The sequence below is a fragment of the Chrysemys picta genome, chromosome 22, assembly GCF_011386835.1.
Source record: "Chrysemys picta bellii isolate R12L10 chromosome 22, ASM1138683v2, whole genome shotgun sequence".
Classification (NCBI taxonomy): Eukaryota; Metazoa; Chordata; order Testudines; family Emydidae; genus Chrysemys; species Chrysemys picta.
The window spans coordinates 6,127,113-6,135,116 of NC_088812.1; the positions used below are offsets into that span (position 1 = coordinate 6,127,113).

General features: G+C 43.5%; 1 long non-coding RNA gene across 1 annotated transcript; it reads left to right on the top strand.

The window, feature by feature from the left end:
• Positions 1–319: 319 nt before the first annotated feature.
• Positions 320–7,011, top strand: LOC135977042 (uncharacterized). Its single transcript, XR_010594364.1, has 3 exons — positions 320–421; positions 4,807–4,930; positions 6,900–7,011. It is a non-coding gene; the product is annotated as an uncharacterized LOC135977042 (long non-coding RNA).
• The last annotated feature ends 993 nt before the right edge of the window (positions 7,012–8,004 follow it).

Below are 8,004 nucleotides of genomic sequence, written 5' to 3' on the forward strand. Positions count from 1 at the left end.
ACAGACCACAGCAGCAGACATCAAACAGCATGCAAAGTGCTAGACAGCTCCCATCAGACAGTCTACAGCAGACATCACATACACGGGCCCAGAGTCATCTCTCATGTAACCCCTTTGGCTTCAATCACCAGAGGTGAATCTGGTCCCTGGGACTTGTATATCTAAGGGGCTCTTCCATTAGACATGTAATTCCTTTGCTACATGGAGGTCAGATGCTTTGGAGAGGGATTTTAGTGACAATTAAACCTGTTTAAGAGGAACTTTTGGGGGGGATTTTCTGGTACTAACTCTGTCCATTCCCCTGCTCTACCAACAGCTACTAAGGACATGGTTCAGTTCAGAGAAGGAGTGGGAGAGAGAAAGGGCCTTGCAGGCCAGCACCCAGCTGCTGACTGCCTATCAAGAGACAGTTAATAGCACAGTGAGTATAGCCTCTTACTCTTCCTTGAGCGACTTCCCTGCTTGTATCCGATCTGACACTCAACGCAAATGCATGAAAAACTCTTCCAGGACAGCAGCTGGGATTTCAAGGTGACTAAGATCCCCCTGCTTCCAGAAGAGAGAGGTTTACACAACAATGCTGTGACCACACTCCGGGCAGACTGCAAGAAGTAGAGGGCAGCCAATCCCCCAAACTGATGGCTTATTCTATAATTAGATTCACCAAGTCAACAACAGAAGAGCTCCCACCCTAGTTAACAAGATGCCAAACTCAGTCCCCTTTTGGCAGTCCAGACCTTGGCTCCCATCTAAATATCCATGTCTTAGAAGAAGGGGGAGGGATAGCTCAGTGGTTTGAGCAGTGGCCTGCTAAATAAACCCAGCGTTGTGAGTTCAATCCTTAAGGAGTCCATTTAGGGAAGTGGGGTAAAAATCTCTCTGGGGATTGGTCCTGCTTTGAGCACGTGGTTAGACTAGATGACCTCCTCAGGTCCCTTCCAACCCTGATATTCTATGTCTAATATAGTGAGAGGTTACTGAAAACCTGGCTCACCATATGTGAGGTTCACTGATCATAAAGGACCAGATGCTTATCCCCAGGTCAATATGAATCTCAGGTCTTTTCCAAATATCATGCTGTCAGCCAATCCTTAATAACTAAATCTAAGATTTATTGTTAAAAGAAAGAAGAGAGTTACAAATGGTTAAATGATCAATATCCATACAAGTGACTTTCAATGTTCATAGTTCAAGATCACAACAGTGATGGAATAAACTGCTGGTTTGTAAAAGTCTCTCTGGAACCGTCCCAACAGATCAGAATCCAAAGGCAGCTTAGATGTAAAGTCTGTTAGTTTTTCCATGCACTTTCCAGGTTATTCCAAATGATTATTTGGAAAATCTCTGTCCTATGATAGGCTCAGGCCCGAGCCTTCTCTTTTATAGCTATTCTAGCAGGCTGACAAGCCGACCTCACAGAAATTGTCACAGAAGGACCTTCCCCCAATGCAGATCACCTGTTGTACTTTGCTTTGAAGATAATCTTCTATTATCATTCTATTAACACAGTCAACTAGTTACATTCCTTCACATAAGGTAATTAGCCGTTCTTCCATTATAACACAGATAGTTAAGCTGAAGATAATGTAGAAACGATTGGTTTCCTGGAGTGTCTTACATCTTTGATTTTAAGGTTAACCGAACACCTTGCATACATAATTAAGGCAATTAAGACATGAAAGGGAATTAGCATCTAAAAGCTAATTTGGTTACATTGTGAAACTTCTAACTGGGTATAGATAAACACAGACAAATACACGTAGCCTCTATTGTTCCTTTTTGAATGAGTTGATGATTGCTAGACTAATTCACATGCAAGTGAACTGTCTTGATACAGTAGAAGCGCCTCTTGTTAAGTTATTATGGGTCATACACAGGTTGACTGGTCTGCCAGTGTCACAAATGCATTCTTGGTTCTTATGCTCCCAGGATGCTAAAGCTGAAGTTCTATTTAATCAGCTAAGAACATAAAACATAAGAGTGGCTATCCTGGATCCCCCAGGAGAATGGTTCATCTAGCCCAGTATCCTGTCTTCTGACAGTGGTGGGTGCCAGATGCTTCAGAGGGAATGAACAGAACAAGGCAATTGTCAAGTGAACCATCCCCTGTTGGACAGTCCCAGCTTCTGGCAGTCAGAGGCTTAGGGACACCCAGATCATGGGGTTGCATCCCTGACCATGTTAGCTAATAGCCATTGATGGACCTATCCTCCATGAACTCATCTAATTCTTTTTTGAACCCTGTTATGCTTTTGGCCTTCACAACATCTCCCTGGCAATGAGTTCCACAGGTTGACTGCACTGTGTGAAGAAATGCTTCCTTTGGTTTGTTTTAAACCTGCAGCCTATTAATTTCATTGGGTGACCCCTTGTTCCTGTGTTATGTGAAGGGCTAAAGAACACTTCCTTATTGACTTTCTCTACACCAGTCATGATTTTATAGTTCTCCATCATATTCCCTCTTAGTCGTCTCTTTTCCAAGCTGAAAAGTCCCTGTCTTTTTAATCTCTCCTTGTACAAGAAGTTGTCCCATACGCCTAATCATTTTTGTTGCTCTTCTCTGTATTTCTTCCAATTCTAACCTATCTTTTTTGAGATGAGATGACCAAAGCTGCAGGCAGTATTCAAGGTGTGGGGGTACTGTAGATTTATACAGTGGCATAATGATATTTACTGTCTTATTATCTATCCCCTTCCCGATGGTAACTAACATGTTGTTAGCATTTTTGACTGCATGTTGAGCAGATGCTTTCAGAGAACTGTACACAACGACTCCGAGGTCTCTTTCTTGAGTGATAACAGCTAATTTAGACCCCATCCATTTGTATGTACAATTGGGATTATGTTTTCCAATGTGCATTCCCCAGTTCAGTACAGGAATCAGAGGCACAATGTTATCAGATGTGCCCGTCACTTTGGGTAGGCTCATTGATTAGGGTTACTCTTCTGGGGGAGGGGGAGTTTTCTGTAATTCTATTAATATGCTGCTTATGTCACTTGTGTGTTCATATGGAGCTCTACTCCTTCCTTCTACAAGTCCCCTCCCAATGGAGCTACCCTGCAGGACCTAGGTTCCCCAGGGCTAATAACTAGAACTAGATGAAGATGCGCACACACACACACACTAGCAGAGCAAGTCAATCAGCATGCCCCAGCTGATCCCCTCATATGTCTCTGTATTCAGTGGGCTGGGTTAAGCAGCACTTTCAAGCTGGTACCCTTATGTGCCCCTGGTCTCAATAGGCTGGGTTGAACAGCACTTTCAGCTGCCCCTCCCTTATGTGCCCCAAGTTTAACACGTCCCTATCACACTTTCACATTACAATTGTACTGGGAGTAACACACTTGATGAGCAAACCCCACAGTATTTTTGGGCACTACAGGGATCTTTAGTTTAGGTACAAGAAGCGTTGCTGCCGAGTAAATGGGGGAAGCTAAAAACACAAAAGAGTAAAATTCAGAGAGAGAGAGAGAGAGAGAGAGAGAGAGAGAGGCAACCAGCTGAACCATAAAAGTTATTTATTGAATAATAGTGATAACTACACAAGGAGCTAAACCAACATAATAGTTACATTTTAAAGGTTAATACCTGAGGTAGAAAAGAAAACAGAGAGAGAGAGAGAGAGGGATCTCCCCCACTCCATGAGGCTTGAACTGGTCAGGGTTCCCAGGTGATGGTGGTAACTCAGGGTCCTGAGTGCTGGAGACAGGCAGAGCCCCCAGCACGATCAGTCAGGAGATGGAATCCCAGTGGAACTGATGCAGAGTTTGGGTCTATACATCAGAACCCTTACTTGGGCATAGGTCGGGGGTTTTGTAGAGAAAATACAATGGCTCAAGGGAGAACACTAGATTTGTGTATGGGTAAACTGATGGCTCAAGGATTTTCTTTAGGCTAGGCCAGGGGTAGGGAACCTATGGCATGCGTGCCAAAGGCGGCACGCGAGCTGATTTTCAATGGCACTCACACTGCCCGGGTCCTGGTCACCGGTCCAGGGGCTCTACATTTTAATTTAATTATAAATGAAGCTTCTTAAACATTTTAAAAACCTTATTTACTTTACATACAACACTAGTTTAGTTATATATTATAGACTTGTAGAAAGAGACCTTCTAAAAACGTTAAAATGTATTACTGGCACGTGAAACCTTAAATGAGAGTGAATAAATGAAGACTCGGCACACCACTTCTGAAAGGTTGCCGACCCCTGGGCTAGACAATAGGAGCTGATCACTCTTGGCTATGGGTGTTGTTTTTTTCCAGGGAGCTCACAAGGCAACTAGGCTGCTTCAGTATTTTGGAATATCAATCAAAGATCTATTACTAGAATTGCTCTGATAATTGCTGAGCTGGGTGTGTGCAGGTGTAAGTTCATTACCATCTGGAGCAGGGATTCCCATGATGCAGTGCGTCCCTGCTTTTCTGGTCCCAGAGTTCAGTGTGGTTCCCCGTTCCTCATTCTTTATGCTAATCCCTATCCCATCTTTCATGCAGATGAGGCTAGGGGAGTTGTCTCTGTTCTTCATTCTGTATGCAAAAATGGAGACGTCTTAATCTTGTCACCCTTGTCAGGAGGGGTCTAGGTGTGTCTCCCCATGCCCTTCGTTGTTCTCTGCAAGCCTTTTCTCTGATCGGTTTTGGTTCAAACAGAGACGGGGGTGAGGGGTGTCCTTCATGAGTCACACCGGCTAGATACCGTGCCCTGGTTCCCCAAAAACAGAGAGCTGACTGGTATCAACAATAAGGATGGCAAGTGAAGTCTAGTACAGCTGGAGAACATTCATTCTTCATTCTTTTGTAATTAGACTCAGGAAACTTTTAATCGGTTTGGATCTCTGATTGGACTAATAGCACCATACAGCTGTGATTCACTGGCCACGTCCCGTCAGTGGGTGGTTGACTGTATCAGCTGCCTTCTCTGTATACAAGGTGAGGAGACCATTAGCAGGTATAAGTAACTCTTCACCTTCTTTCACTGTTGTAATGTCCATTTTTCTGCCTGTCTAGTTCTTTCTGTCCTGTCTGTTAGCACTTAGATAACAGAATGGTGGGCATCTTCTAAATACCTCATTAGAAGAGAAGATTATGATGTGTAAAGAGCCTAGCACACTTTTGGGAACTGTACAAATAATAAATGGTCTGCATACAGGTAAATAACTGCTAAATTCCTTAGGGCTTGTCTACACAGGGACACTAAGGCCTAGTCTTCACTTACCGGCTGGTCCGGCGGCACGCCATCGATGTTCTGGGATCAATTTATCGCGTCTGGTTAAGACGCGATAAATCGATCCCGGATCGATCCCGGAAGTGCTCACAGTCGGCGCCGGTACTCCAGCTCGCCGAGAGGAGTACGCGGCGTCGACGGGGGGAGACTTCCGGCCGCGTCTGGACCGCGGTAAGTTCGGACTAAGGTACTTCGAATTCAGCTACGTTATTAACGTAGCTGAATTTGCGTACCTTAGTCCGAAGTCTGGACTAAGTGGGGACCAGGCCTAAGAAAAGTTAATCCAAATGAACTAAAGGTGTAAATTTAAAGTGGCATTAAACACATGTGTGGATGCTCTGATTCTGAATTAAAATTAATTAATTTTAGTGAATTACGTGAATGAAACTAACCTGAAATAAGGCCCCTTTAATTCTAAATAAGTGTGTCCCCATAGGTGTTTAATGAAGTTTAATTAATGCATTTTGAAAATGAATTTGGATTAGCTTTCTTGACTCTCTCCATGTAGACAACCCCTTGATACTAAACATTTTCATTCTCTTTACCCTGCCACTGGCTGTATTGGAGGGGTTTCCTGGAATAATTCTTTAAACAAAAAGTTCTTCCAGCAGCCCTCTGTCATGAGCATTCAAAGCTACTGGAGTAAGTGTAGGCCATTTTCCCCTTTGTGAAAGAGTAGGATATTCTTTTCACCTAATGGTTAGATGTAAAGGGATAGGGCTTGGTTATTGTTTAAGGCCATTTCCAATTAGGGTGACCAAACAGCAAATGTGAAAACTCGGGACGGGGTGGGGGGTAATAGGAGTCTATATAAGAAAAAGACCCCCCAAATCGGGACAATCCCTATAAAATCGGGACATCTGGTCACCTTATTTCCAATTATTATTAATCAGTCCTAAAAACAGTGTTGGTGATTCAGAAACAGAAGAAGGGACTCCAATCTTTGCATGTACAGGATAGAAATCCCAGCATTGTTTACAAGTGACTGATGAGCCTAGGTTTCCTGCCGAAGTTTTTGTCCAGCCCCATCTCTTTTACAATGAGAGTTTGGTGGAGGGATTCACCTCTACATTGGAACCTCAGATCTACCTGCATGACTGGTACTTGACTATGAGATTAGATTTAAATACTGAGAACAGAGAAGTTTCAGAGTAGCAGCCGTGTTAGTCTGTATCCGCAAAAAGAAGAACAGGAGGACTTGTGGCACCTTAGAGACTAACAAATTTATTAGAGCATAAGCTTTCGTGGACTACAGCCCACTTCTTCGGATGCATATGCATCCGAAGAAGTGGGCTGTAGTCCACGAAAGCTTATGCTCTAATAAATTTGTTAGTCTCTAAGGTGCCACAAGTCCTCCTGTTCTTCTTTTTTTGAGAACAGAGAGGCTACTGAAACCAGACACACCCAGAAAGCTGCTCCAAGCTGAATACAGTGCTTGTTCAATCCTGTATCATTCACAATAACATACCACTACCGTTAACTTTCAGACATTAAGGGTGTAATCCCAGCTCCATTACAGTCAACAGGAGTTTTGCCATTGACTTTGATGGGGCCAATATTTTACACTATGCTGATAACAGCATAGCACATGGATCCTTCTGTATGAATATCCATGCAATCGAGGTTCTGTTTCATTAATCGTTACAGTACTTTTTCTCCTTTTCTCCACTCCAGGCCAGTCCATGAACCTGGGGTCAGCGGCGGAGGAGCTGAGATGTCTCCGTGAAGCACTAACAGCTCCAGACCCTGAGGCTCTGTTTCAGGCATCTTCCAAAATGGCCAGGGTAACTGACTCAAAAAGCTTGTGCGGATGTTCTAGTGACGGGGCACCATTCATTTTACATTTACGCTTTCATGATGCCTTTCCGTACTTGGAGTGAGCTGTGGGAGCGGGGCATTCATTGCTAGTAACCGGCAAGATGCTTTTCATAGATGTGTTCTATGAATGCCATGTAAAAACCAGATTCCACAGAATGTTGCACGCACATGAAAATACGCACGCAGCTGCGCACACATGTACCTATCCAGCCATCCACGAGAAAAAACTGTTAGTGGAACATCAAGCTGAGAAACCACCCAGTCTTCATTCTGTCACCTTGTGGGTTTGCCTTAGCCTATATTTGTGTGCATGCCTCTCTTTACTTCATTTTATAAGTTGTAAAAAGATGCAGTGTATATAAGAGAATACACACTGGAAACTTACCTCCTGCACATCCAGTACAATGTTGTGCTAATTGTGCAACAGAGGCTTTGCCTCTAACCTGATATCATTAGTGTAGAATACAAAAATGTCGTATATAGACTGTAGAGAGAATTGTAATCACAAATGGCTCGCTAGACATGAGGCTAATTAACAATTTGTTGATGCATATATCTTTTCATAGAGATATTAGGCCTCCATTTTTAAAAAGCCAGACATCATTGCAGTCTCTCCTGTTTTTGATTTGTTCCCAGGTTGTTAGTGAGTACTTTCCTTCAGAACAGGCCACAGACTTTATTAAGGCCACATTGGGTGGTATGCTGTCTGCCAGCCCCACCTGTGCCACGGCAGCTGGACTGTGGATGAAGATCATCCTGAAGGAGTGTGGAGATGCCATGCTGGACAAGGTAAAACGGGAAACTGGAGAGGTTTTCTGCCTAAACTCTAGGCTTTTAGATCTTTGCCCTTATGTGTAATGAACAAAAATCTTGCTGTGTCTCCCCCTCGGACATAGAGTCGATTCCATTTCTGTTCCTACCCTAAGATAGGCAATGGCAGAATAAATCGCAGTAGACAGAG